Here is a 16,177-nt window from a genome sequence, read left to right on the forward strand (position 1 = left end):
TTGACAATTTAATATTAAAATATGAATTTTTAGAGATATATGACATGGATGACTTGTTGACTTAGAAGCCACGAATTCCCCAATATGCAAATTTGAATGCCTGAGACCACATATGTGATTGGCTGGCTGGGAAGCCGTGCAGGCCCTGATTTGTGGATTTGAATTCCTCAGCCCTCAGATATGATTGGCTGGCTTAGAAGCCACGAAGGCCCCAATATGCAAATTTGAATGCCTCAGGACACTTATTTGATTGGCTGGGAAACTGTGCAGGCCCTGATTTGAAAATTTGAATGTTTCAGTCCTCACAGAGGATTGGCTGCCTGGGGACCTGGCAGAAATATATAGAAATACTATTATTAAGCATAAATACTACATTTAGTAGAAATACTATGTTTTAGCACAAATACTATAAAAAGAAGAAAAACTATAATTTAGCAGAAATACTATATTAAGCACAAATCCTATAAAAAGCAGAAATACTATAATTTAGAACAAATAGTATAAAAAGCAGAAATACTATAATTTAGCAGAAATACTATGTTAGGCACAAATCCTATAAAAAGCAGAAATACTATAATTTAGCAGAAATACTATATTAGGCATAAATCCTATGAAAAGCAGAAATACTGTATTTAGCACAAGTACCGAAAAGTACCAGAAATAATATGATTTAGCAGAAATACTGTATTTAGCACAAGTACCGAAAAGTACCAGAAACACTATGATTTAGCAGAATAGTAATAACTTATTGAAACACAAATGCACAGAGGGACACACAAACACAGGCTCTAATCCAGTCAACCAGTCTAACTATGTTCAATTTAAATCCTACAATGACATGCTGTCAAATAAGGGCAGGGTCCTCTCTCTCCCACTAAACACACACACACACACACACACACACACACACACACACACACACACACAGGGAGAGAGGACTAAGTTTCTAGGTCAGCCTGGGAGCTGCTGAATTTGAATCCACCAATCAGAGAGGCTGTTTACGTTTTCCCGCCAAAACAGGTGCATCTGTTTTACACACGCAGCACAGAGACATAGACCTGCTTCTTTCAGTTTATTTCACATAGTGAGGATTCCCCTCAAACAAATGACCATAATTTCCTAACCATAGGGGCTAGAGCGGTCATTCTTACACCGTTTTGTTCAGAAGAGATGGGGGAATCTTCAAGTGTTGACAATTTATCATTAAAATATGAATTTTTAGAGATATATGACATGGATGACTTGTTGACTTAGAAGCCACGAATTCCCCAATATGCAAATTTGAATACCTGGAGCCCACATACATGATTGGCTGGCTGGGAAGCTGTGCAGGCCCTGATTTGTGGATTTGAATTCCTCAGCCCTCAGATATGATTGGCTGGCTTAGAAGCCATGAAGGCCCCAATATGCAAATTTGAATGCCTCAGGACACATATATGATTGGCTGGGAAGCCGTGCAGGCCCTGATTTGTGGATTTGAATTTCTCAGTCCTCACAGAGGATTGGCTGCCTGGGGACCTGGCAGAAATATATAGAAATACTATGATTAAGCATAAATACTACATTTAGTAGAAATACTATGTTTTAGCACAAATACTATAAAAAGCAGAAATACTATAATTTAGCAGAAATACTATATTAAGCACAAATCCTATAAAAAGCAGAAATAGGATGATTAAGCATAAACACTACATTTAGTAGAAATACTATGTTTGAGCAAAAATCCTATAAAAAGCAGAAATACTACATTAGGCACAAATCCCATAAAAAGCAGAAATAGTATGATTAAGCATAAATACTACATTTAGTAGAAATACTATGTTTTAGCACAAATACTATAAAAAGCAGAAATACTATAATTTAGCAGAAATACTATATTAAGCACAAATCCCATAAAAAGCAGAAATAGGATGATTAAGCATAAACATTACATTTAGCAGAAATACTATGTTTGAGCACAAATAGTATAAAAAGCAGAAATATTGTAATTTAGCAGAAATACTATATTAGGCACAAATCTTATAAAATAGCAGAAATAGTATTATTTAGCACAATAGTAATAAGTTAAACAGAAAAATTGGAAAAGCAAAATGGACAGCTGAAAAAATGCTGAACATGCTGAGGGTCCCTCAAATATACTTGTTAAATGAAAAAAATCAGCAAAAAAATGCACAGGGAGAGAGAAGTACGTTTCTAGGTCAGCCTGGGAGCTGCTGAATTTGAATCCACCAATCAGAGAGCCTGTGTACTTTTTCCCGCCAAAACATGTGCCTCTTTTTACACACGCAGCACAGAGAGGCACAGGATTATTGCAGCCTATTTCTCATAGTGACGACTACCCTCAAACAAATGACCATAATTTCCAAACCGTAGGGGCTAGAGCGGTCATTCTTACACCGTTTTGTTCAGAAGAGATGGGGGAATCTTCCAGTGTTTACAATTTATCATTAAAATATGAATTATTAAAGATATTTGACTTCTAATGCACCATAACTGAGTAGAGCGAAGCAAAAACTGCCTTGACTTGCCCTCAAACAACGCTTTGTAACTTGAAATCTATTTGGAGTATCGATATCATTCTTTCACCGTAAGAGACAGCAGGCTTTGGTGAACAATCATGGAAATTTTCAGGTCTCTGTGGAAATCCAACAAAAAGTTATGACGAGAGAAAAAAGTGGTTCATTTCCACAGTTTGAAATCTGAAGAAATCTGAGCGAAGGACGAATTTCCTACCCTCAAACAAGTCCAACTCATTTCAGAACGGTAATAGGTGAGAAAGAAATTCTTGAATTGTGAGCGTCAGGGGTGTCTGAAGATATTCGGGGACAAGCCTCATGTCTTAACTTTGCTTCGTTAAGGAGATATGACGATTCGAATATGCCTCTCATTACAGAAATCCAGCGGTGATTTTGAACAAGCTCTCCATTCACTTTATATGGAGAGTTTTCTGACCTTGTGTTAGTCTGAGGAGATTTGCAAAAATTCTATAAATCCCACAACAATGATGGTGACATTTTCTGAAAGCCAGCAAAAATACCTACGTTTTGATGTATAATTTGTGGAAGTTGAGTGAAAATTGAGCAAGTAGCAGGAAGTTGTTCGGACATGAAGTGAAAATTGCAAAACCTTCAGTGGAACACTGGAAGCCAAGAGCATAGCAACCATAACAACACATGTATTTTGTGAAAAATCACAATTTTGCAACTCAAAACTTTAAGAGGCATAAAAGTAAAACAGTAAAACATTTGAAAAAGCTGAATCATACCTGAATAGCCCAATAATTTGTGAACATTTTAAAGTTTGAATGGTTGTTCTAGGTGAAAATATGAGGAAGTAGTTAAGTTTCAAAAACAAGCAAATTTTAGCAGAATTGCTGAAGTTTCCCATTCATTTCAATGGGACAAATTAAAGGAAAAAAGTGGAATATTTTAAAAAGTATAATAGTTAAAAATAGCAAAAATCATAGCGTAAATTAGCAGAAATAGCAGAATAGTTTAAAATTTGAACGGTGAAAATCGGCTGAAAATTGTGGAAGTAGTTAAGTGCCAAAAAGTGTACGGAAGCAACTAGAATAATAATAATAATAACTAGAAAAATTTGCATTTCCTGCGAAAATGCAGTGTGGATGCTTAAAGCTGAAGCTGTATGCAAAAAGTAGCTGAAAAAGCTGAAAAGTTGCAGAAATTGTAAAAACTTTGCAGAAGCAAAAGAACTTTGCTAAAATGGAATAACTTAGCAGAACTGCAATATCTTAGAGGAAACATAATACTTGGCAGAAATACAATAGCATAGCAGAAATTAGCAGAAATATTGTAACTTACCAGAAACATGATAACTTCTCAAAAATACAAGAATTTAGGAGAAATAGTATAAGATAACAGAAAGAATATATTTAGCCAAAAATACTTAAACATTACAGAAACACTATGATTTAGAAAAATAGTACAACAGAGCAGAAATATTGTGATTTACCAGAGACACTGTGATGAACTATGAATATTGTAATTTTAAATTGAGACTATGTTTTAGCACAAATATTATAATTTGGCAGAAATACTATAATTTAGCAGAAATACTATATTAAGCACAAATCCTATAAAAAGCAGAAATGGCATGATTAAGCACAAATACTACATTTAGTAGAAATACTTTGTTTTAGCACAAATCCCATAAAAAGCAGAAATACTGTACTATGATTTAGTAGAAAAACTATAATTAATCAGAAATACTAAATTTAGCAGAAATACTATATTAAGCACAAATACTATGAAAAGCAGAAATAGTATATTAAGCACAAATCTTATAAAATAGCAGAAATGCTATGATTTAGCACAATAGTAATAAGTTAAACAGAAAAATTGGAAAAGCAAAATGGACAGCTGAAAAAATGCTGAACATGCTGAGGGTCCCTCAAATATACTTGTTAAATGACAAAAATCTGCAAAAAAAATTTATTACAGCCACACAATCACAAATATGTACACATGAGGAAACACACATGCACATAGAGACCCACACACAAGATCCAATTCAGTCAACCAGTCTAAATATATTGAATTTAAATCTTAGAATGAGATCATCCCATTAAAAGCCTCTCTCTCTCTCTCTCTCTCTCTCTCTCTCTCTCTCTGTCACAGACACACACACACACACACACACACACACACACACACACACAGGGAGGGAGGACTAAGTTTCTAGGTCAGCCTGGGAACTGCTGAATTTGAATCCACCAATCAGAGAGCCTGTGCACTTTTCCCCACCAAAACAGGTGCATCTGTTTACACACGCAGCAGCACAGAGAGACACAGGATTTTTGCAGTCTATTTCTCATAGTGACGACTCCCTCAAACAAATGACCGTAATTTCCTAACCGTAGGGGCTAGAACGGTCATTCTTACACCGTTTTGTTCAGAAGAGGTGGGGGAATCTTCAAGTGTTGACAATTTAATATTAAAATATGAATTTTTAGAGATATATGACATGGATGACTTGTTGACTTAGAAGCCACGAATTCCCCAATATGCAAATTTGAATGCCTGAGACCACATATGTGATTGGCTGGCTGGGAAGCCGTGCAGGCCCTGATTTGTGGATTTGAATTCCTCAGCCCTCATATATGATTGGCTGGCTTAGAAGCCACGAAGGCCCCAATATGCAAATTTGAATGCCTCAGGACACTTATTTGATTGGCTGGGAAACTGTGCAGGCCCTGATTTGAAAATTTGAATGTGTCAGTCCTCACAGAGGATTGGCTGCCTGGGGACCTGGCAGAAATATATAGAAATACTATTATTAAGCATAAATACTACATTTAGTAGAAATACTATGTTTTAGCACAAATACTATAAAAAAAAGAAAAACTATAATTTAGCAGAAATACTATATTAAGCACAAATCCTATAAAAAGCAGAAATACTATAATTTAGAACAAATAGTATAAAAAGCAGAAATACTATAATTTAGCAGAAATACTATGTTAGGCACAAATCCTATAAAAAGCAGAAATACTATAATTTAGCAGAAATACTATGTTAGGCACAAATCCTATAAAAAGCAGAAATACTATAATTTAGCAGAAATACTATATTAGGCATAAATCCTATGAAAAGCAGAAATAGTATGATTTAGCAGAAATACTGTATTTAGCACAAGTACTGAAAAGTACCAGAAATACTATGATTTAGCAGAATAGTAATAACTTATTGAAACACAAATGCACAGAGGGACACACAAACACAGGCTCTAATCCAGTCAACCAGTCTAACTATGTTCAATTTAAATCCTACAATGACATGCTGCCAAATAAGGGCAGGGTCCTCTCTCTCCCACTAAACACACACACACACACACACACACACACACACACACACACACACACACACACACACACACACACACACACAGGGAGAGAGGACTAAGTTTCTAGGTCAGCCTGGGAGCTGCTGAATTTGAATCCACCAATCAGAGAGGCTGTTTACGTTTTCCCGCCAAAACAGGTGCCTCTTTTTACACACGCAGCACAGAGACATAGACCTGCTTCTTTCAGTTTATTTCACATAGTGAGGATTCCCCTCAAACAAATGACCATAATTTCCTAACCATAGGGGCTAGAGCGGTCATTCTTACACCGTTTTGTTCAGAAGAGATGGGGGAATCTTCAAGTGTTGACAATTTATCATTAAAATATGAATTTTTAGAGATATATGACATGGATGACTTGTTGACTTAGAAGCCACGAATTCCCCAATATGCAAATTTGAATACCTGGAGCCCACATACATGATTGGCTGGCTGGGAAGCTGTGCAGGCCCTGATTTGTGGATTTGAATTCCTCAGCCCTCAGATATGATTGGCTGGCTTAGAAGCCATGAAGGCCCCAATATGCAAATTTGAATGCCTCAGGACACATATATGATTGGCTGGGAAACCGTGCAGGCCCTGATTTGAAAATTTGAATGTCTAAGTCCTCACAGAGGATTGGCTGCCTGGGGACCTGGCAGAAATATATAGAAATACTATGATTAAGCATAAATACTACATTTAGTAGAAATACTATGTTTTAGCACAAATACTATAAAAAGCAGAAATACTATATTAGGCACAAATCCTATAAAAAGCAGAAATACTATATTAGGCACAAATAGTATAAAAAGCAGAAATACTATAATTTAGCAGAAATACTATGTTTGGCACAAATCCTATAAAAATAATAAATACTATAATTTAGCAGAAATACTATATTAGGCACAAATCTTATGAAAAGCAGAAATAGTATCATTTAGCAGAATAGTAATAACTTACAAAATTACAAATATGGAGGCATATTGAAACACAAATGCACAGAGGGACACACAAACACAGGCTCTAATCCAGTCAACCAGTCTAACTATATTCAATTTAAATCCTACAATGACATGCTGCCAAATAAGGGCAGGGTCCTCTCTCTCCCACTAAACACACACACACACACACACACACACACACACACACACACACACACACACACACACACACACAGACAGACACAGAGGGAGAGAGCTGCCGAATTTAAATCCACCAATCAGAGTGGCTGTTTACGTTTTCCCGCCAAAACAGGTGCATCTTTTTACACACGCAGGACAGAGAGGCACAGGATTATTGCAGCCTATTTCTCATAGTGACGACTCCCCTCAAACAAATGACCATAATTTCCTAACCGTAGGGGCTAGAGCGGTCATTCTTACACCGTTTTGTTCAGAAGAGATGGGGGAATCTTCCAGTGTTAACAATTTATCATTAAAATATGAATTATTAAAGATATTTGACTTCTAATGCACCATAACTGAGCAGAGCGAAGCAAAAACTGCCTTGACTTGCCCTCAAACAACGCTTTCTAACTCTAAATCTATTTGGAGTATCGATATCATTCTTTCACCGTAAGAGACAGCAGGCTTTGGTGAACAATCATGGAAATTTTCAGGTCTCTGTGGAAATCCAACAAAAAGTTATGACGAGAGAAAAAAGTGGTTCATTTCCAGGGTTTGAAATCTGAAGAAATCTGAGCGAAGGACAAATTTCCTACCCTCAAACAAGTCCAACTCATTTCAGAACGGTAATAGGTGAGAAAGAAATTCTTGAATTGTGAGCGTCACGAGTGTCTGAAGATATACCGGGACAAGCCTCATGTCTTAACTTTGCTTCGTTAAGGAGATATGACGATTCGAATATGCCTCTCATTACAGAAATGCAGCGGTGATTTTGAACAAACTCTCCATTGACTTTATATGGAGAGTTTTCTGACCTTGTGTTAGTCTGAGGAGATTTGCCAAAATTCTATAAATCCCACAACAATGATGGTGACATTTCCTGAAAGCCAGCAAAAATACCTACGTTTTGATGTATAATTTGTGGAAGTTGAGTGAAAATTGAGCAAGTAGCAAACAGTTGTTCGGACATGAAGAGAAGACTGCAAAACCTTCAGTGACACACTGGAAGCCAAGAGCATAGCAACCATAACAACGCATGTATTTTGTGAAAAATCACAATTTTGCAACTCAAAACTTTAAGAGGCATAAAAGTAAAACAGTAAAAGATTTCAAAAAGCTGAATCATACCTGAATAGCCCAATAATTTATGAACATTTTAAAGTTTGAATGGTTGTTCTAGGTGAAAATATGAGGAAGTAGTTAAGTTTCAAAAACAAGCAAATTTTAGCAGAATTGCAGAAGTTTCCCATTCATTTCAATGGGACAAATTAAAGGAAAAAAGTGGAATATTTTAAAAAGTATAATAGTTAAAAATAGCAAAAATCATAGCAAGAAAGAGCAAAAATAGCAGAATAGTTTAAAATTTGAACGGTGAAAATCGGCTAAAAATTGTGGAAGTAGTTAAGTGCCAAAAAGTGTACGGAAGCAACTGGAACTAGAAAAATTTGCATTTCCTGCGAAAATGCAGTGTGGATGCTTAAAGCTGAAGCTGTATGCAAAAGGTAGCTTAAAAAGCTGAAAAGTTGCAGAAATTGTAAAAACTTTGCAGAAGCAAAAGAAGTTTGCTAAAATGGAATAACTTAGCAGAACTGCAATATCTTAGAGGAAACATAATACTTGGCAGAAATACAATAGCATAGCAGAATTTAGCAGAAATATTGTAACTTACCAGAAACATGATAACTTCTCAAAAATACAAGAATTTAGGAGAAATAGTATAAGATAACAGAAAGAATATATTTAGCCAAAAATACTTAAACATTACAGAAACACTATGATTTAGAAAAATAGTACAACAGAGCAGAAATATTGTGATTTACCAGAGACACTGTGATGAACTATGAATATTGTAATTTTAAATTAAGACCATGTTTTAGCACAAATATTATAATTTGGCAGAAATACTATAATGTAGCAGAAATACTATATTAAGCACAAATCCTATAAAAAAGCAGAAATGGTATGATTAAGCATAAATACTACATTTAGTAGAAATACTTTGTTTTAGCACAAATCCCATAAAAAGCAGAAATACTGTACTATGATTTAGTAGAAAGACTATAATTAATCAGAAATACTAAATTTAGCAGAAATACTATATTAAGCACAAATCCTATAAAAGCAGAAATAGTATATTAAGCACAAATCTTATAAAAAGCAGAAATACTATATTAAGCACAAATCCTATAAAAGCAGAAATAGTATATTAAGCACAAATCTTATAAAATAGCAGAAATAGTATGATTTAGCACAATAGTAATAAGTTAAACAGAAAAATTGGAAAAGCAAAATGGACAGCTGAAAAAATGCTGAACATGCTGAGGTTCCCTCAAATATACTTGTTAAATGACAAAAATCTGCAAAAAAATTTATGACAGCCACACAATTACAAATATGTACACATGAGGAAACACACATGCACAGAGAGACACACACACAAGATCCAATTCAGTCAACCAGTCTAAATATATTGAATTTGAATCTTACAATGAGATCATCCCATTAAAAGGCTTTCTCTCTCTCTCTCTCTCTCTCTGTCACACACACACACACACACACACACACACACACACACACACACACACACACACACACACACACACACACAGAGGGAGAGAGCTGCTGAATTTGAATCCACCAATCAGAGTGGCTGTGTACTTTTTCCCGCCAAAACAGGTGCTTCTGTTTACACACGCAGCACAGAGAGAGACACTGGATTATTGCAGTCTATTTCTCATAGTGAGGACTCCCCTCAAACAAATGACCATAATTTCCTAACTGTAGGGGCTAGAGCGGTCATTCTTACACCGTTTTGTTCAGAAGAGATGGGGGAATCTTCAAGTGTTGACAATTTATCATTAAAATATGAATTTTTAGAGATATATGACGTGGATGACTTATTGACTTAGAAGCCACGAATTCCCCAATATGCAAATTTGAATGGCTGAGGCCACATATATGATTGGCTGGCTGGGAAGCCGTGCAGGCCCTGATTTGTGGATTTGAATTCCTCAGCCCTCAGATATGATTGGCTGGCTTAGAAGCCATGAAAGCCCCAATATGCAAATTTGAATGCCTCAGGACACATATATGATTGGCTGGGAAGCCGTGCAGGCCCTGATTTGAAAATTTGAATTTCTCAGTCTTCACAGAGGATTGGCTGCCTGGGGACCTGGCAGAAATATATAGAAATACTATGATTAAGCATAAATACTACATTTAGTAGAAATACTATGTTTTAGCACAAATACTATAAAAAGCAGAAATACTATAATTTAGCAGAAATACTATATTAAGCACAAATCCTATAAAAAGCAGAAATACTATATCAGGCACAAATCCTATAAAAAGCAGAAATAGTATGATTAAGCATAAATACTACATTTAGCAGAAATACTATATTTTGCACAAATCTTATAAAATAGCAGAAATACTATGATTTAGCAGAATAGTAATAACTTACAAAATTACAAATATGGAGGCATATTGAAACACAAATGCACAGAGGGACACACAAACACAGGCTCTAATCCAGTCAACCAGTCTAACTATATTCAATTTAAATCCTACAATGACATGCTGCCAAATAAGGGCAGGGTCCTCTCTCTCCCACTAAACACACACACGCACACACACACACACACACACACACACACACACACACACACACACACACACAGAGGGAGAGAGCTGCCGAATTTAAATCCACCAATCAGAGTGGCTGTTTACGTTTTCCCGCCAAAACAGGTGCATCCTTTTTACACACGCAGCACAGAGAGGCACGGGATTATTGCAGTCTATTTCTCATAGTGACGACTCCCCTCAAACAAATGACCATAATTTCCTAACTGTAGGGGCTAGAAGGGTCATTCTTACACCGTTTTGTTCAGAAGAGATGGGGGAATCTTCAAGTGTTGACAATTTATCATTAAAATATGAATTTTTAGAGATATATGACATGGATGACTTGTTGACTTAGAAGCCACGAATTCCCCAATATGCAAATTTGAATGCCTGGAGCCCACATACATGATTGGCTGGCTGGGAAGCTGTGCAGGCCCTGATTTGTGGATTTGAATTCCTCAGCCCTCAGATATGATTGGCTGGCTTAGAAGCCATGAAGGCCCCAATATGCAAATTTGAATGCCTCAGGACACATATGTGATTGGCTGGGAAACCGTGCAGGCCCTGATTTGAAAATTTGAATGTCTAAGTCCTCACAGAGGATTGGCTGCCTGGGGACCTGGCAGAAATATATAGAAATACTATGATTAAGCATAAATACTACATTTAGTAGAAATACTATGTTTTAGCACAAATCCTATAAAAAGCAGAAATACTATAATTTAGCAGAAATACTATATTAAGCACAAATCCTATAAAAAGCAGAAATAGTATGATTAAGCATAAATACTACATTTAGTAGAAATATTATGTTTTAGCACAAATCCTATAAAAAGCAGAAATACTATAATTTAGCAGAAATACTATATTAAGCACAAATCCTATTAAAAGCAGAAATACTATATTAGGTACAAATCCTATAAAAAGCAGAAATACTATATTAGGCACAAATCCTATAAAAAGCAGAAATACTATAATTTAGCAGAAATACTATGTTAGGCACAAACCCTATAAAAAGAATAAATACTATAATTTAGCAGAAATACTATATTAGGCACATATCTTATGAAAAGCAGAAATAGTATGATTTAGCAGAAATACTGTATTTAGCACAAGTACCGAAAAGTACCAGAAATACTATGATTTAGCAGAATAGTAATAACTTACAAAATTACAAATATGGAGGCATATTGAAACACAAATGCACAGAGGGACACACAAACACAGACTCTAATCCAGTCAACCAGTCAAACTATATTCAATTTAAATCCTACAATGACATGCTGCCAAAAAAGGGCAGGGTCCTCTCTCTCCCACTAAACACACACACACACACACACACACACACACACACACACACACACACACACACACACACACAGAGGGAGAGAGCTGCCGAATTTAAATCCACCAATCAGAGTGGCTGTTTACGTTTTCCCGCCAAAACAGGTGCATCCTTTTTACACACACAGCACAGAGAGGCACAGGATTATTGCAGTCTATTTCTCATAGTGACGACTCCCCTCAAACAAATGACCATAATTTCCTAACCGTAGGGGCTAGAGCGGTCATTCTTACACCGTTTTGTTCAGAAGAGATGGGGGAATCTTCCAGTGTTTACAATTTATCATTAAAATATGAATTATTAAAGATATTTGACTTCTAATGCACCATAACTGAGTAGAGCGAACCAAAAACTGCCTTGACTTGCCCTCAAACAACGCTTTGTAACTTGAAATCTGTTTGGAGTATCGATATCATTCTTTCACCGTAAGAGACAGCAGGCTTTGGTGAACAATCATGGAAATTTTCAGGTCTCTGTGGAAATCCAACAAAAAGTTATGACGAGAGAAAAAAGTGGTTCATTTGCACAGTTTGAAATCTGAAGAAATCTGAGCGAAGGACAAATTTCCTACCCTCAAACAAGTCCAATTCATTTCAGAACGGTAATAGGTGAGAAAGAAATTCTTGAATTGTGAGTGTCAGGAGTGTCTGAAGATATACCGGGACAAGCCTCATGTCTTAAAGTCGCTTCGTTAAGGAGATATGACGATTCGAATATGCCTCTCATTACAGAAATCCAGCGATGATTTTGAACAAGCTCTCCATTCACTTTATATGGAGAGTTTTGAGACCTTGTGTTGGTCTGAGGAGATTTGCCAAAATTCTATAAATCCCACAACAATGATGGTGACATTTTCTGAAAGCCAGCAAAAATACCTACGTTTTGATGTATAATTTGTGGAAGTTGAGTGAAAATTGAGCAAGTAGCAAGAAGTTGTTCGGACATGAAGTGAAAATTGCAAAACCTTCAGTGACACACTGGAAGCCAAGAGCATAGCAACCATAACAACGCATGTATTTTCTGAAAAATCACAATTGTGCAACTCAAAACTTTAAGAGGCATAAAAGTAAAACAGTAAAAGATTTGAAAAAGCTGAATCATACCTGAATAGCCCAATAATTTGTGAACATTTTAAAGTTTGAATGGTTGTTCTAGGTGAAAGTATGAGGAAGTAGTTAAGTTTCAAAAACAAGCAAAATTTAGCAGAGTTTTGGAAGTTTCCCATTCATTTCAATGGGACAAATTAAAGGAAAAAAGCTTAATATTTTAAAAAGTATAATAGCAAAAAATAGCAAAAATCATAGCAGAAATTAGCAGAAATAGCAGAATAGTTTAAAATTTGAACGGTGAAAATCGGCTGAAAATTGTGGAAGTAGTTAGCGGACGAAAAACGAGCAACTTGAAGAATAATAAAGTATAAAGAGAAACAGGAACTCAATAGTGTGGATGCTTAAAGCATCCACACAATAATAATAAAGTATAAAGAATAAAGAGAAACAGGAACTCAATAGTGTGGATGCTTAAAGCATCCACACAATAAAGAATAAAGAGAAACAGGAACTCAATAGTGTGGATGCTTAAAGCATCCACACAATAACTAGAAAGCGAAAATTTCTGAAGAAATTTTAAGTGTGCCTATGCCGCCGCTAATCAGTATAGTTTGCCATTCAAACGGCTACAGAGAGCAAAACTCAGCAGAGCAGCCATTCTCCACCATGAACTATGGTAAAAACCAAACACCGCTCGCGCCTCACAGATGACAGCTTACGGTTTTGTGTAAAGATGAGGTGACTTCGTACAGCCCCAATTTGTAGACGCTGTGCGCAGAGGTTCATAAGCAGACCCGACAATGTTTGCATGAACACACTTTGAAGCATTACGTTATGGACCACTTTTCACACATAGTTGCTGTACCCACACAGCCGGCTGTAGCTTTTCATTTCATAGCCCGACACATACACAAAAAAAAAAAAAAAAAAAAAAAGCAGAGAGAGCACAGACTTTACACCTGAGAGGCGTGGTCTGCAGATGCCGCTGAGGTGGGTCCACCTCCCCTGCAGCGGCACTGCAGACCACGCCCTGCCACACACATCAAACACGTAAAATAAATATTTATGCACTTTTCATTCACTTTGTTTTTTGTTATTTTTACACAGTGTTCTGAATGATTAACAATGGTCTACAGCCAATCTTGTGTATTATTATACAAACTTTGGTTGTAAGATTCAGATAACTATTTAATAAAAGCTAAATATTTTATATGAGAGTAAGAAAGAAAAGTATATCTTTGTCTCATACTCTCATCAGACAATACATGAACCTCTCAATAAACAAAATATTTGCTCGGCTTAAATGACAAACCGCTATTTTACACAGTGGAACACTTATTTTTAAACAAAACCAATGCAGTTCGCCACTGACAGTGCTTACCTTTGCACATCACAGTAAACACTGAACCAAGATGGCGCCCACGTGAACGAGAAATCTGAACTACGGTGTCCTGCAGAGGACAAATGGTCAAAATTGCTAAAATTTACAACATATATGCAGCTCAACAGCGACACCTTGTGACTTATTCCAGTCACTACCTTACATATACATAACGTCTTACCTGACATTCAGTTCACCGGACACTCATACTGAATCACCAGCCCATATAAATGAAAAATAAGTCCAGCAGCCAACCAAGAGTCATCACGAAAGACTAGGGGTGACACGACAGCGTGAGCGGGCCTGGGTGTCAGCCAGCCCAGCCTGGGTGTCAGCCAGCCCGACCTGGGTGTCAGCCAAGCCGCGCTAGCCAGCTAGCCGCCATGCGGCGGTGAAACGAGAGCGTGAGCCGGCCTGGGTATCAGTCAGCCCAGCCTAGGTGTCAGCCAAGCCGCCCTAGCCAGCTAGCTGCCATGCGGCGCTAGCAGTAACATCGTGAGAGATATGGGACTTCTTGATAAAATATGGGACTTCTTGATAAAACGAGCAGATATTTGAAGTTTACACCCCTACATTCTCGCCTGAAAATAGGGGAGGCTGTCATAAAGTTCAAAATCAGTAACTTAGCGCGCACAGCTGTATAGAAACTCCGTCGTCCTAGCTAGCACGCAGTACAGTTATTGTAACTGTCAGCACAACGAAAATAAACTACACCTAAACTCGGTTTATATCTGACCCAAATAGAGTGCAGTTAATAACGTCTTACCTGAAATTCAGTTCACCAGCCGCCTGCTTCTCCTGCATTGGGTTTCCCTTATCCACGATTGAGCTCCGCGTTAGCCACCACCGGTCGATCGGTGTTTCTTTCCCCGCATACGAGGGGAAGAGACATATACCGGTGGCTAACGCGGAGCTAGCTAGCCACCGGTATATGAACAACTCAGTTATTTTTTCCACATCGACCAGCATCATCGGCCCATATAAACGAAAAATAAGTCCAGCTAAGACAAAGACTGTTTGCGGAGCGATCGGGGGTGAAAGGAGTTAGAGACGCCTCACTGAAAGCCAAGCCTGGGTGCTTTTGAGCGAAGCGGCGCTAGCTAGCCGAGCTAGCTAGCCGGCTAGCCGGCCGGCCAAACTAGCTAGCCGGCTAGCAGCAACATCGTGAGAAATCTGTTGCTAATATGGGATGTTTTGACAAAACGAGCAGATATTTGACGTTTACACACCTACATTCTCACCTGAAAACCGGTCGATCGGCGGCCGCCTCACATGTTTCTTTCCCCACATATGAGGGGAAAGAGACACATACCGGTGGCTAGCTAGCTCCGCGTTAGCCACCACCAAACAACTCAGTTAGTTTTTCCTCATCGACCAGCATCATCGGCCCATATAAACGAAAAATAAGTCCAGTGTGAAACAGTCGCTTGGCGAGCGATCGGGTGGTTTAGCGAGTGTCAGCCTCTTAAGTTTAAGACAAGCCCGGCTGCTTTTTAAGCGACGCGGCGCTAGCTACCCAGCTAGCGTCAGTACACAGGAACTACTTCCGGTAGTTATACAAAATAAAAGCGTCCACAGGGACACAGCGGCCGCCTCGCATTACTCCCGACATACCACTAGAGTGAGCCAGCACACCACAAATGAAGTTTTCTTGTTCTCCATTCATTTCAATGGGAAAAAACTTGCATTAAAATATTCATATTTAAAAAACTATAGAAGTAATAAACACCAAAAGTCATAGCAACTCATTCCAGCTCCAGCCGCACACAATGATATATCATATGTGAACCTTGTCTCAAAACTGTGGGGC

At 37.5% G+C, this 16,177-nt stretch overlaps 1 protein-coding gene and 1 long non-coding RNA gene across 3 annotated transcripts in view; one reads left to right on the top strand and one right to left on the bottom strand.

Moving 5' to 3' along the window:
- The window catches only part of LOC309702169 (protein NLRC3-like), a 169,338-nt gene that overhangs the window by 103,373 nt on the left and 49,788 nt on the right, over positions 1-16,177 (bottom strand). The window lies entirely within an intron of this gene.
- Positions 14,414-15,215, top strand: LOC309702517. The gene is made up of 2 exons (XR_014275581.1): positions 14,414-14,697; positions 14,853-15,215. It is a non-coding gene; the product is annotated as an uncharacterized lncRNA (long non-coding RNA).

The sequence above is a fragment of the Aulonocara stuartgranti genome (assembly GCF_965226115.1).
Source record: "Aulonocara stuartgranti genome assembly, chromosome: 3".
Taxonomy (NCBI): Eukaryota; Metazoa; Chordata; class Actinopteri; order Cichliformes; family Cichlidae; genus Aulonocara; species Aulonocara stuartgranti.